This window comes from Mastigoproctus giganteus, chromosome 1, assembly GCF_048544385.1.
Source record: "Mastigoproctus giganteus isolate SK-2022 chromosome 1, ASM4854438v1, whole genome shotgun sequence".
Taxonomy (NCBI): domain Eukaryota; kingdom Metazoa; phylum Arthropoda; class Arachnida; order Uropygi; family Thelyphonidae; genus Mastigoproctus; species Mastigoproctus giganteus.
In genome coordinates this window covers 39,798,837-39,813,416 of record NC_143575.1, presented here as the reverse complement: position 1 = coordinate 39,813,416, position 14,580 = coordinate 39,798,837, and the positions used below count along the sequence as shown (strand labels likewise).

The 14,580-nt window shown below is 36.2% G+C and overlaps 1 protein-coding gene across 3 annotated transcripts in view; it reads right to left on the bottom strand.

The window, feature by feature from the left end:
* Nucleotides 1-14,580, bottom strand: part of LOC150090726 (tripartite motif-containing protein 2-like) — a 158,611-nt gene that overhangs the window by 61,541 nt on the left and 82,490 nt on the right. The window contains exon 1 of one of the 3 annotated variants that reach the window (XM_090372361.1): nucleotides 3,751-3,868. The exons of the other annotated variants lie outside the window; for them this stretch is intronic. The gene's annotated coding sequence lies outside the window, so the exon portion shown is untranslated. Of the gene's footprint in view, nucleotides 1-3,750; nucleotides 3,869-14,580 lie in introns of those variants that run through there. 3 annotated transcript variants of the gene reach the window in all.

The window sequence follows — 14,580 nt, the reverse complement described above, 5'->3', positions numbered from 1 at the left end:
CATTCATCAAGTTGATATGCTATATCCAAAGAACAAAGTTTTATTTCAATTGTTTCAATTTCAAGTTTTATTTCAATTTCAACTATATCATAAATATAGTTATGAGGTTGCACAAATTTTGAAAGTGCCCTTCTTCCCAAACGCAAGCACGAACTCTTCACCATGTTTGATCAAAGTTGGCAGAGCGTTTAAATTATCTTTGAAATTTCTGATTCGATAATGGTTTTAAAATTCTTCTGCCACATGAGGGCTTGGTGTGTGCCCCTCCAAATCTGTTGCGTTTCATCCCAAACTGTGCTCAAACTGGGTTGGAACGCAACACCCAATGTCAAATTTAGGTAGTCTGGGGCCCTGGCGCCGACATTTTTAGAGGTCCTAAAACAAGTTAACGAGGCGTCCCCCAAGTAATTCAACTGTTACGGCTCCTCGCAACTTTGCTCCTAGACCTACTACGCCTCAGTAAATCCGGCCTTTAGGAACACTGATTGATAAGTTTATTTTTCAAAATTAGGCTGAAAGGTCGTAGTTACTAACCTCCCGAAAAAAAAAAAAAAGTTTTCAAATGTTAAAACGATCATTGTCGACTAAAGTTCGAGTGTATATTTGTAATTAATCTTGTCGCATCAACCTTCGGCAAAAAGTAAATTTAACCTTATTTTTATTTCCGAATTTCATTGTCAAAACTATTAATATTATCAATTAAAGATAAAAATCTAGGGGCGTTAAATTTAGTAATCATATAGGCCATATTTGCAATCATTACATGCATAACTATGAAAATTATTAGGGTAAATATTTTTCTGTAATAATTATACAGTATTACAGTTCTTTTAACAAAAAATAATAATAATACATCATTTTTTATATTTAACAAGGAAAAAAATAGGAGTACTGTCAGAGTCGTGTCTGCTCTAATAACCAAACCTGTCACCAGAACTGTTTAAAATGACTTATTTCAAGTTCTGCCAATAACTGTTAACTTACTGAAGCCTTTTCAAGTGGTTAGAAGGTCTCCTTGCGGATGTGCTCTGTCATTTCTGGAGAAGTATATAGGTTCAGAATGATTTTAAAAAATCTCTCTGCTAAGTGCAGTTAATCATTAAATGTTGTAATATTTCAGTTAATTTTCAGCAATTACAAGACTTATTATTAAATATTTGAATAAATACACCACAACTACAACGGTATCCTTACATTGGAACCAAGCTCTCTCTCTCTAAAATTATGTACAGTCTTGCATGAAATTCTGAGATCGATGCTATTTAACAGGATTAAATGAGACACTGGAATACAAATTATAAGCCCTGGAACATGAAAGATCAGCCAGCCCAGAAAATGCACACTAGAACAGCTCCATTAATGTGTAATATAACGTGCTGCAGAAGGCATGTGATTAGGTTCTATCTGTCTATAAAATGCAATCTAGGCGTTTGTACGATTCGAAGTGGTGAATATCTACTGGCAGGATAATGGTAGGACATTCGCACGCTGGAGTGGCCAAAATATTAAACGTGTCAAGAATAGCAATTTCAATGTTATGGGAACAACATCAGGAGACAGGAAGCAAGTATAGGGTTGGCTAAGAGTGACAACATGACCGGAAGACCCCCTAACTGGAAAAGCAATTAAAAGACATCGAAAGAGCCTGGCATCTCTCTTTCTCAGTAACAACAGGAACGACAGTTTTAAGGCGAACTGTATACTAAAGGCTCCAGAAAAGGGGACTTTTTGCAAAAAAGGTCCATGGTTTTCAGTAATTTCACCTTCATCCCACAAGGGAACCCATCAATTCGGGAAAACTGCTTGTGGAATCAAAATCAATGAGCCAATGTTCTCCGCAAATCTGTTTCAGTCTTTTACCTAATTCTCGGCGTGTTCCTTCTAAGAGAACATTAAACACACTCCCATTCTTCTGACACCATGAAAAGAGACCACTCTCACGGCGTATCATGTTAATGGCACACCGATCTCCTTATTAATTGAGGCATTTTCATCGCTCAAAAGTAGAGGAATGAGATTCTGGAGTTCTATGCGAGGACTTTCGGAATAAACTCGGAATTCTCTTTCGAGGACGATAATGCACCAATGAATTCCTTCAAACTAAGAAGATTCTTCGGATGGAGTAGCCAGACAAACCTACGAATCTGAGTGGGCTGAACATCTCTAGGATGCTTTAAAGAGACAAACTGAAGCAGAGTGACTTCCTCCTAGAATCCTCCATGCGCCATGATCTGCCTTCGTAGAGGAATGGAATTTATTACCACAAGGCATTATCATCAGTCTTATAAACTGCATGGGAGCTCCATGGATGAGTAATAAATGACTGCATTATGCAGGCCCGGGTCCTGTATTAGTCATGATTATGTTTCATGAAAAAAAGACTTTTTTCTTTAAAAATCAATATAATCGAATATTATAATAATACTGTTCTGAAAAATGTTTAATATAATTCTATAAAGTAGTATATATTTTATTGATATCTGAGATTTTATGGTTAAAACTTTTGAGCACCAGTATATATATATATATATATATATATATATATATATTCAAAACAACTGAGTAATCATAAACACTGTATATTTATATCACACAAATTTTAGAAATATTTACTTAACACATAATAAATAAAAGATCTAAATAGCTTACAATAATATTCATAATACATATTCTTTGTTTAATTTTACACAGTGTATAATACACTCTAATGTTTACTGTCCAGACTAGCTCTACATTAGTAATATTCAAAACGGATGTAACTATTACAGACTGATGAAACTAATACGTAGCAATGAGACTAATACGTAGCGTTCAATTGTAATCCTATGCAATGAGAAACTTCATTACTTTACACTTTTCTTGTTTCACGTGTCTGCTCATGCGGCCGATATTCATAACTTAAGAATAAATATCACATTCTGTTTTAATTATATATTATCGCAGCTACACACTCTTTAGGACTATTTAATAAATTATACAACTATAGAATATTCGGTGAAATATACGCCATTCTTTGTTCATAATAGCCAATTACAATGAATGGCATCGATTTAATTGTATCTCATATTGTGACTCACTTTCACAACGAGTTACCATGCCTTGCACTACCTCTAATAAGTAACGCTTCTCCAATAGAGAAGACTACTGTTACTTGTTCATATATGCGTGCGATAATAACTCTACTATCCGCTTGTCCCTATTAAACTTAGAAAAGCAAAAAGTAGAGGGAAAGTTATAGTAGGAGTGGAAGAAGAATGAAAGGGACAGTAACTCCTTCAATTCACACCACCCAGAAACTTAAACTCCTCGAATAGGCAACGGTTCCCCAGTAAAGAAGACTGTAGTTACCTATTCTCGAAAACTCCGTGAATATCAATATCAGACTCCCCTTGTGACCGTTTCGAGGCTTGTTGGCCTATCGTCGTGATTGAGCAGTACCTTGGTGTTGCAATCATGCCAACCCAGTTACGAAGTATAACTCCACAATATGAGAGATGCCAAAAGGTGTACACGGTAATATTTACTAAGTAAATAAATGCACGAGGCATAATACGTTATGAATTTAGAATTTATTATATAGAACATATCAATTCACATCACATTAATATAAACTGACGACAGTTACAATATATCAACATCAAAGAAACTGTACTGTTTTCATCCCACGAAAACTATCACCTAAACTTTTTACTAACTTGAAGTACTGAAAGTGATAGAAAGAAAAAAAAAAAAAAAAAGTGCTGTACTTACTGTTACGAAAGTTCCAGAAATAAAAACGTCGTACGATGTTAAAAGCAAAGACGCCGAGCAGCTACCTTAATTCGAAAGCTAAAGAAAAACGTGTGCACAAACAGTATTCCTCACGCCAGGAAAGTCAGCTCTCGCCACCAGGGTAATTTCGGATACTAGCTCTTACGCTCTGTGTTACTGAAACGCCACCTATTGTTCTGCGTGGTTCCCCGAGTAGACAGGACAGTTGTTGAAGGTGTGCTGTCAGGTTTCTATAGTACGTAATCACCGGCAAGTGTCCCCGTTAGCTAGAAAAAGATTCCAGATGCTCTCTCTGCAACGAACAAGCGGTGCGAAACGCCACTTGCGTCACGGTTCGCAGTAGAATGAATTACCGACCCCCCGAGTAGAGACAAACAGTACGCTTGTAAAGATGGCGAGGCAGACACCAAAGAAATGGGGTAAGCCAGACGTACAATAAAAACAACACAAAAGGGCTCTTTCCCTGTAGTGGGGAAAGTGGAAGGAAATAATTAGTCGAGTTCGGGGGTCTGACAGGATTCACCTGACTACTGGAGAAGGGGAAGGTGCTCTGAGAACTCACTTCTTTCTCAGTAAAAGATATTCTCAAACTGCTATTTTTAAAAACAGTTAGAACATGCATAACAGTCACAAAAATCCAGTTACAAAACTTTGTTGTAATGTATGTGGAGAATTCATTATTATTCATTATTCAAAGGTAGCTTAGAAAATCGAGCTTATGGGGAACTGCCTCCCTGGGATCTAGATAATGGACTGAATTTTAGAACTAAGATTTCTTTTTATTTTTTAAGAAAATAAAATGAATGCAGGCAATTTTTGCGGATGTTAATTTCTACATTTTCAAGTTCCAAATATTTTCTAAATGTATTTCTTTTTTCTGAATAAACTAGCACGAATTTTTCTATCATAAACTCCGACTTTCAATTCACAAAATATTTAATTAAAAATGCATCAAAAACTAAATTTATTTAAAAATTTAAAAATATCCCAACTCCTGAAGTAACGTTCATTCTTGGCTGCCTTCTTCTGCCAGAGTATCAAATAATATTAAAATCATCTTTATTTATTATTATTTTTTTAAACTTTAGACATCTGCATCACATACTGTATTTGAACTAGTGATGGGCAAAATCGAATGATTAATGATCGATTATATGCAAATTATTTGATGACGAAATCGACAACAATAGCAACTGAACGGAACTAATGCCTGTAACTTATATATATATTAAAAAAAAAATAGTGAAATATATATATATATATATATATATATATATATATATATATTAAAATAAAAGACAGTGTCCTTTATATATATAAAGGACACTGTCCTTTTTTTTTCTTCTTGTCGTTTCATCATCCTACCTAATTTGCATATAATCGATTATGAAATGCCATGAGTGATTATTTCGGTTATGCTCATCACTAATTTCAAAGGTATACATTTTAATACGCTGAATAAGAATATTTAGACGTTCAAAAATTCACTCGTGAAAACAGCTAGGCCTAAGAGACAATTTCAGGCAGCGTACATTAAAAATAGTGATGACATACTGAGTGGGTGGGCAGTAACCCGGAAATCAGCGAAACACCTTTACAAAGACAAGTCCTTGTTACAACTTCCTCCAGCAAAGCATTAATGTGCTTAACATATCCCTAATGCTAAGATAAACTAAGTGGATATCCAAAGAGTTCATGAACGCTCTCAAATGCTATGAAGTTTCCTCTGAATAGTACCAGAACAGAATTTTCTTTGACCACCTTGAAGAGACTAATTGGCTTCGCTAAAGAAAGTATATTAGTAAAATCAAAGGAGTTGCAAAGAACGATTTCCAAATGCTTTCGTAAGGAAACAATTGTAAATACCTAACCCTATTATGATTAAAATAACACTGTATTCTCTGACAGTACACTAATAAACCCTTCTAGTTTGGAAATTTTTCTATTAAAATGGTTTTAGAAGTGGTGGCTACAATAATTTTGATTATTGTTTTTCCTATACTTTTTATTCTGCAAGTTTTCTCGTTTCTTATGAAAATGTTGATCAAAAACAGTGTATCCCACATTAGAGTATACCAAAATAGCTTTAATTAGTTTGATATTATGAGAACGGTACACTTTACATTTTAAACGTAGAATGTGTTCTAGGTAACACCTTCAAGTTCAAGGTCCTGTTTTTGTAGCCTTTTTCAAAATTTAAAAACGTTTTTTGAATGGTGCTGCTCAACTTCCCACATGTAGGCATCTGGTAGTGTTAGATCAGGTGAGTGAGTTAGAGAAAGGTAGTCATTTCACATAGAAATGAGACAATTCCAGAACTGCAGTCGCAATAAGTCCAGGAACCTCGCCGTCAGTTTGAAACAGGTTACTACAGGGATAGGAATCGTTTCAATTCATTGGAATCTTGTCACAATGACGTCATAATAACGCGCCTGGTTAATAGTAACAGTACGCTCGCCCTCAATAAATTAAAGATCAATGATCTCTTAACGGAAAAATGATACCATTATCACACATTCACATACAAACGCCTCTCGATACTTGGCCGCTGTAATCCTAGGAAACGTTTTGTTTCTTGTTAATATATCCTGATGACTGCCACCGTAACATCCATCAGAAAAATCAAATGTTTTTTGAAGAAAATACTCATTTTCGTACCACATAGTTAGTATCTGGCCTGCTCATAAGCTCTGAAGATAAGAATAATAATAATTATTATTGCTTTAACGGGTTCCAGAGCGTTATCCAAATCCATATGTGTGTATTGTGTCTGTTCACGGAACGATTTGCATAAGCTGTGGCCTGAAAATAACTCGCAGAAAATATCCTACTCCCTTCCCCCGAGATCTGCTAACTACAACCTTCATTGAAGAGCACTTTAGAAATTCCTTCTGTTGTCGACGGGATTGGAACCCAGACCTTTTCAAGCGAGGAACAAGTGGATTCACCACTTGTCCCTCGTCACGGATAACGCTCTAAAGGTGTAGTACGAAAATGTATATACAGCACCGGGCAAAAACAATTATCTATTTCAAAAGTGGCGCTGCAGTTTGTATCCTGGAGTAGAGTGCACATTTAAAAAAAAAAAAAAAAAAAAAAAATCAGTAAAATTGGAGTATTGGTCAACTAAACATCGTGCATTTGCTGTCGTAACATTTTTTAAGCCTGGTGACTCTTCTGTGAGTACTCAATGTGAATTGAGACGTCACTCTGACAACGGAAGAAACATTAGTGTTCAAAGTCGAAAGACTATAACACATTGGATTTACAAATTTAGAACGTCTGTAAAGGTCTGTGAAACTCCCAAATCGGATACGTGGGCTGCGTACTCTAGAAAATAATGAAATAATCACTACAAGTCACTACGCAGCCCTTCGAACATCTGTTAATCTTCAATAAAGAGAATTGAACATATCGGAATGAAATGTACGCCGTATATTGCATATCGAGTTAAATTTCCATCCGGGTAAAATGCAAATTATTTGACAATTACTTGTTCGTGATTTGGATACACGCTTGAATTTCAGCGATCTGTTCCTACAGAAGGTGAACGATGATACAGAGTACAGACTTCATTCAATCGTTTAATCATGAATGATGAAAGCCACTTTAATTTGAATGGGTATGTAAATAAACAAAATTTTAGATATTGGGCAGCCAAAAATCCACGCCACTTTCATGAGCAATCACTTCACAGCCAAAAAGTTATCGTTTAGTGTGGACTGTGCTCTTTCGGTATCATTGGTCCGTACTTTTATTAAAAATACTAATGGATCATCTGTCACAGTAACTTCAGCCCTATATGTAAGCATGCTGCAATAATTTGTAAGAGAGGACCTTCACCAAAAAAAGTGTCAACTTACAAAATGTCTGGTTTCAACATGCGGTGCTATGGCACATAGCGTAAGACTTTCCATGGACACTTTAAAGGAAATGTTTCCAAATCACATTATGTCTCCTTTTGGAAAAAAACTGGCCCCCCACAATCATCAGATTTATGTATTTGCGATTTCATTTTATGTGATTTCTTAAATTCAAAGTCTATGTAAATCATCCACGGATACTTGAGCAAATGAAACAAAATATTCTTGATAAAACTGCGAGAATATCACCAAAAACATCCCACAGAGGAACGGATAATGTAAGAATACGCAATGGTGGTGGCCCCTTTAAGAGACGTCATTTTCAAAAATAATGAGAATGAAAAATCCACAAGCGTTCTGGGAATTTCTAGTGATGAACCAACACACTTACTGCTGTTATTATTATAAATCCGTTTGCTGAAACAAAATATTCATCCCTTGGACAGCCAGTTAGGCTAGGAGGGGTGAGCACAGATGCACCTTACCTTAGCTGTCACAATCCTTGGGAACTGAAAAAGAATTTCATTTTTATCTTTTTCTGACAGTAGTAATTATTAAACAGACAACTGAAGGTGACAGATGTGTTAGAATGAAATAATAAAAAAGGAGAAGTCTATATTAAAATGAAAAAAAAAAAAAAAAAAAACAGCTTAATTTCTCTCTGGTTGGTACGATTCATTCTTAAGAATCCAGGTCAGGTCCATGGTTAGAGTTCGCAAAACACGTGATGACTTCAGCACGTTTCTTGGAAACTTAATAAGCAATCAGCGAAAATCACGAAATCTATCACTGGTAAAATGAAAAACAATGGAAGGGATTGAACAGCGATTTTCATCTCTTGTTAAAAAGTTTACTGTTTACTTCATCCTTCTTTGTGAAGAAAATTAAAAAAGATAAGCTGAAAATTGGTGTATACAGATGGGGGGGGGGGGGGAAGACTCAGAGGTAATTACAAAAAGGTTATCAAAGTTATTCAAGTCAAGGATTGGAAACCAGATGTCCTTGGGAGGGGAAAAAAAGTCAGAGAAGGAATAAACGAGCGATAATCGCACGTGGCTAACTTAAGACACACACGTAATAACAAAAGAGTACAAGCAGTTGTGAAGTTACAGCAGCAGCCAATTGAAACCCTATACATTTGCTACGTTATGCATCCGAAAAATGATTAATTCACTTCTTTCGCGCCATCGTCTGAATCCTCTGATTAAAATTCGTTGTGTTGAAACGTTCATTATTCATTAACGTTCGAAGAGTGCTGATGAATATAACTTACCTTATTATCAGCAGCTCGTAGTTACCATATGAATAAAACATATCACTTACCATCAAGGAATGTAACACCGGATGCCCCTGTACAAAAAGAAACGTACAGCATCCGTGGCTTCACGCAGAAACCACAATGAAAGGCAGTAATCAAACGAGATCAAAGTTTTAAAAGATCATATTTCAGGAAATCGTCCTTTGAAAATACAAATCGGTCCCAGAAGTGACCCTTGGTTGATGGCATTAGTCTGTTTTTGAGGGCAGAATATGTGGTCCGTCGCCAGTATCTCAACTAACAGTATCTTTAGTGGGCTGGTTGGTATTACTCTGCAAATACTTGTGGCTGCAAGTGGGTGAGACGAAATAAGAAACACTTATATCACGTAATTCACTTAATCATTTCAGATCGCAAAGGTTGAGTTTCGATTTCCGTCGACGGATGGAGGAATTTCCAAAGTTATTTTCAATCGAGACTGTAGTTAGCCGACCTCAGGGAGAAGCAAAATTTTTTTCGGCGGGTTTCTGAGGTTTTCATTCCCGCACAAACCTGAAAACGTGCCAATCAAAACTTCTGCAGACAAATACACGATCGAATGTTCTTAAATAATTATTTTAATAGTTCCAGATAACCGCACTTCATTATTCAAGCAATTTCAGTATAATATTCTCTAACTGTCATAGTTGAGTTTCATGTTGTAGGCTTCGTATTTACGTTACACCCACCTGCCTGTCCGTGGCCTTTTTTTTTTTTTTTTTAATAAAATTCGAATTAACTTCGTAACTGTATGTAAATAAGGTGCCTATTAAAAAAGGCAAACTATAATAAGCCAACTTGAATGTGAGTAATCTATTATCTCTCTAAAACCTGATTAAAGCATATGCACCCAACGCATCCACCTACGTCTCTCTCTCTCTCTCTCTCTCTCTCTCCTGCTAAAATACTGAGAGTCACAAAAGTTGAAATACAATAAATTTCCCATTAAGATAAATTTCTCGGGATTGCAAGAATCATTTCCTCGTAAATTAATTGTATAAATTCTTCTAATTAATATATAAGTAGTGATTTCTACTTTATTTTACTTAAATATCGACTTTAAATAGATAAAATAAATAAAATGACAACATATGTATTTTGATTGGAGTGTCATTTTGAGAGCATATTTTATTTATAAGAAATACTAAATATTCAGAAATATGGTTCAGTAAATACAACCTATTGTTACTGTTCACATATTAATCCGTCAATTTTGTTTAAAACTTTTTTAAACCGCATTAATATGAAAATTTAACGTTAGTTTAATTGCAGTATGTGGGTACACAGCTTAAAAAAAAAAGAAAAAAAAAAAACCGAGACGTATCTTTTATTTTCAAGCGAAATGTTCCCCGAGTTGTAGTTACAATTAGGCTACACAATGCCATTCATAATTTTTCAATAAAGTTTTTCTTATGAAAAAAGATTTATTGGATTTTTATCATACAATGTACCTTCGACAAAGTTTTGACCTTCGACAAAATGGCAAAAGAATATAAGTATCTCTGGTGTAGGCTGGCGACTTTCGTAAAATACTGCGAGTCATTCCATGCGACACCAGAGCTGTTGATCTAATGGCAGGCCTCAAAACTCTTTCATCTGGAACATTTCAGTTTTTTCTAATTTTTTTTTACAGTAAAAAAAAAGCCAAACAAATCAACAATGGGATACAAACAATTTACAAATGCTACGCACTCAAGCTTTACAGCCTTAGTTACTTTGACGAAAAAAAAACAATAAAAAACGTAATATGGAATAACATTCAGCAATTCATCTTAACAATTAAGATGCGAATGTATTTAACAGGTGATGCATTTTCTGAAATGTCTGCTCAAACTGGGAAGTGAAGCCATTACATCTGATAATCAAGATGGAGCGGTTTCAACGGAAAATTGGGGGAACAGCCTTAGTACTTCAAGAACTGAAGGAAACAGTTTCCATTTTTCCAAAATGGTACATATCATTTACATGATCTTCGCTAGAGAGCCAACTCGTCAACAAAGATTCATGAAATCAATACTACCAAGTACTTTCTCAACTGCCTGGCACTGTGCAAAATTTCGTTTGTTGACACTACCAAACACCAGTGAAGCAACCAACTCTTCTCAACTCTTTGGAGCTACCAAATATGCCTTTTTATAAACTGATGCTCAAGATTGGTGTTCCCAGCATAGTCAACAGCAATCTAGATCCTCTCCCTCCCACCACAATGCTTGGCAGCGGAACATGATTGCTGTCAAGAAATTTGTTACATGTTAGTGAACACATTGCCATGAAACAGGTCAGGATATAATCATATTAAGCTTTCCAATCATTCCTTTTGATTTTCTATTTCAATTTAAGCAACTCCAGTTGTCTGTTCGTCTAAATTTTGCCATGAGCATTAATAAGGTACTTTATTTGCATGGATCAAACATCCAAAATTGTTGGCCTCAATCTGCAAAGCCCACAAATTACATCGGCTGCTCCACAGTTAGTAATGGCATAAACCTTTTCACCTTGGCTCCAGATGGCAAACCAAGTAACATTTTGGGGACTCTACATTAATAAAACATTGTCCAACTGTAGAATAAAATGTGGCGTACTTTATTTGCAGCTAAAGTTTTTTAATGTATTGAAAATGCTTAACGTTCATAACTTTTGGGCTTGATTTATAGCTGAGAGTTTACTTGGGTACTAAGAGATATCACAGAGCTCGACCACACAGATAAAATTACCATAAACTTGCATAATACTGATTACTGCAACCTATACGAAGCCGGATATTTCAGCTACTTCCTTATATACTTCCGGACAATTCCTTATATAATTTTCGACCTTCAGTCTGTACGCCACGAATTAATCAGTTACGCCCAAACGATCTTTTCCATCGTAAAAAAATTGGGGGTGGGAGTGGAAACTGAACTGCTGTTATTACTGCAACTACTAGGAGAGTCAAAAATAACGACATTCATCTAACAACACTGTTTCTCACTCTCTGGTTAGTTTTTTTTTTTCCTCCCTTTTTTGTTAAAGAAAATAATGGTTGTTCTAGAAAACGTTTCAATTTCTTGGGGAAGATGAAGCACAGATTGATCAAGAAGCAATGATTGACCATTGCTTTAGAATATAACATTCCGCCAATAATCCTCTTTTAAATGAGGAGTATATTAATAGACAAATCAATATTTAATAGACAAAAAAAATAAAACTTGTTTGGCAATTGGTAGAAACCATTTCATTTACTCCCCTGCTCTGAGAGTAATATGCTGCTAGGGTGGAATAAATTGCTGGACCACATAACCTGTTATAAAATGCATCCTTGGGCAAGTTCTAGTTCTTGCAGCTAACCAAGATAGACCTCATCCTTTCAAGAGCTCACAAAGTTCCCTTTGTAATTCGGTAAGGGAAAAACTATTTACAACTGTTTAGTATATTAAACTATTTTATTAGTCTTTTTTTTTTTTTTTTTTTGTAGGCTACGTTACTAAAACTGAATTTCAGAAACTGCAAACGGTAAGAGGCCCGCGAAATATTCTAATGTGCCTCAGCCAGAGCATATAGCTCTGACGCTCTACGAAAAGCCATTTTGTGAATGATGCCTTCAGTTTCATTTCTTTCCAGATATTGGCAGACAACATACAGCACTTGTAGGAAAGTCCTCTGGGAGTGCGAATACGACTGAAAACTTGGATATAGCACAATTCTATAACTATAGATATTAAACTTTCTGGAAATCTATACTAGCACGTCTTCAGAGGGTCTCAATATTCCATCCTATCTTGAGTGTGAGGCGTGCTACATCCCAGACCTCGGTTATATCCTGTTGTCTTGTCTGATCAACGTTAAAGTTTCATTGAGTACTGTTTCACACTATCTTTTGATACCAAGTCATCCGCTACTTTCAGACCACTTGAGTGACTGTAGTACTGTTTCTTGTATTCTAATTTATGCTATTAGCTGTTAGTCATTTAACAAAAAAAAAAAAAAATAAATAATAAATTAATAATAATAATAAAATAAATAAATAGACTGTCACTTTAGAATGGACAAATCATCAAAGCCATGATATGAATTATAGACACGCGAAACAACACAAACAGCTACTATTTGTGTGCCTTGTACAGAGGAAATGAGTCAACAGAACTAAAACGAAACATACTGGAAGAAATGTATAAAGGTTGTGCATACCGAAAAGATCAAGTTACCTGAGGCTGTGAAGCAAAAGTATATTCTGTGTCCAAACTGAGTACATTCTTTGATCGTGGGTGCTCGATGATCAGGTGCCTCGATTTCCCAAATGGTTGAACTGGTGGGGTTGAAAGGTTGATGTTAGAGGTGAGCGCCCGGGTTCGACGACTCGTATAGGTGAACAGGCACAGAAAGTTGGCTACCCAATACAACATGGGCCAACCCGGAACAATATCTGGCATGACCATGCATCACATGCTCGCATGTATGGGCTATACCAGCAGATTACCCCTAAGGCATCCTCTCCTAACCAAGGTTCACTGGCATAAAAGACTTGCCTGGTGAAAAGAGCATGCAAGTTTGACGTTAGAAGACTGGAAGGTGTGCTGGTCGGATAAGTCACGTTATTTACTCCACACCGTGGATGATCATGTATGGATTTGGCGTCAACAACATGAGGTTCTTGATCCATCATGCATGATATCAAAAGTGCAGGCCGGTAGAGGTGGTTGTATGGTGTGGGGCATGTTTCACTGGCAGGAACTTAGACCCCTGGTGCATGTGGAACAATGTATCAGTGGTCTCCGCTATCGTCAACTGCTTGCTGACTGTGTACACCCCGCATGTTACACTTTTTCCCGAATGGCGATGGTGTCTTCCCATATGACAATGCGCCGAGCTATCAGGCACTTGTTGTGCAGCAATGGTTTCAGGAACACAGTTCTGACTTCGAGCACATCGATTGGCCTCCGAACTCCACCGATATCAATCCTACAGAGCACTTGTGGGACACTATGGAAAGGCACATCAGGTGTCTGGATACACCAATCACCTCCATAGCTGACAGCATTACACACAGCTTGGTTGTCCATACCTCCCGAACGCTTCCGACATCTTGTTGAATGAATGCCACGTCGGACAGCTGCTGTACTAAGAGCAAAAGGAAGACCTACGAAGTATTAGGTAGGTGGTCATAATTCAGTGATCACTCAGTGTATGTTTTTTAATCAAATACTGCGATATTCGTGGCTAGTTTTAAACTTTTAATTAAAGTGCCAAATAAGAACGGAAAACATACAAATGTACGGTTTGCAAACCAGACGTTTGCTAATATTTCATGAAGCTCGAGTACTTGGTCTAATTCATATTATATTTGCATAATTAATTACGCCTTCTACACAGAAAAATAACGCTGTTTTTAGAGAAAAGGTGCTGCTTGCAGAAATCTCCTTTGGTAAAGGAGTTCTGCATTCAACATAGCTGATGAAGGGTTGCAGCGCTTGAAATCTCTTAAATAATTATAGCAGTGTCAGAAAGACGTCATATTCAAGAGGGTGTTTCACATACTGTATATGAATGATTACTACTTATCTTTAAAAAATAAAAAACCAAGTTAGCGTCCCTTTCGTTATTTTATTTTGTTTTTTCAGTCGACCATTCCACTGTTTTCTTGAGTGTGTATGAAGCTATATAATAATCTTA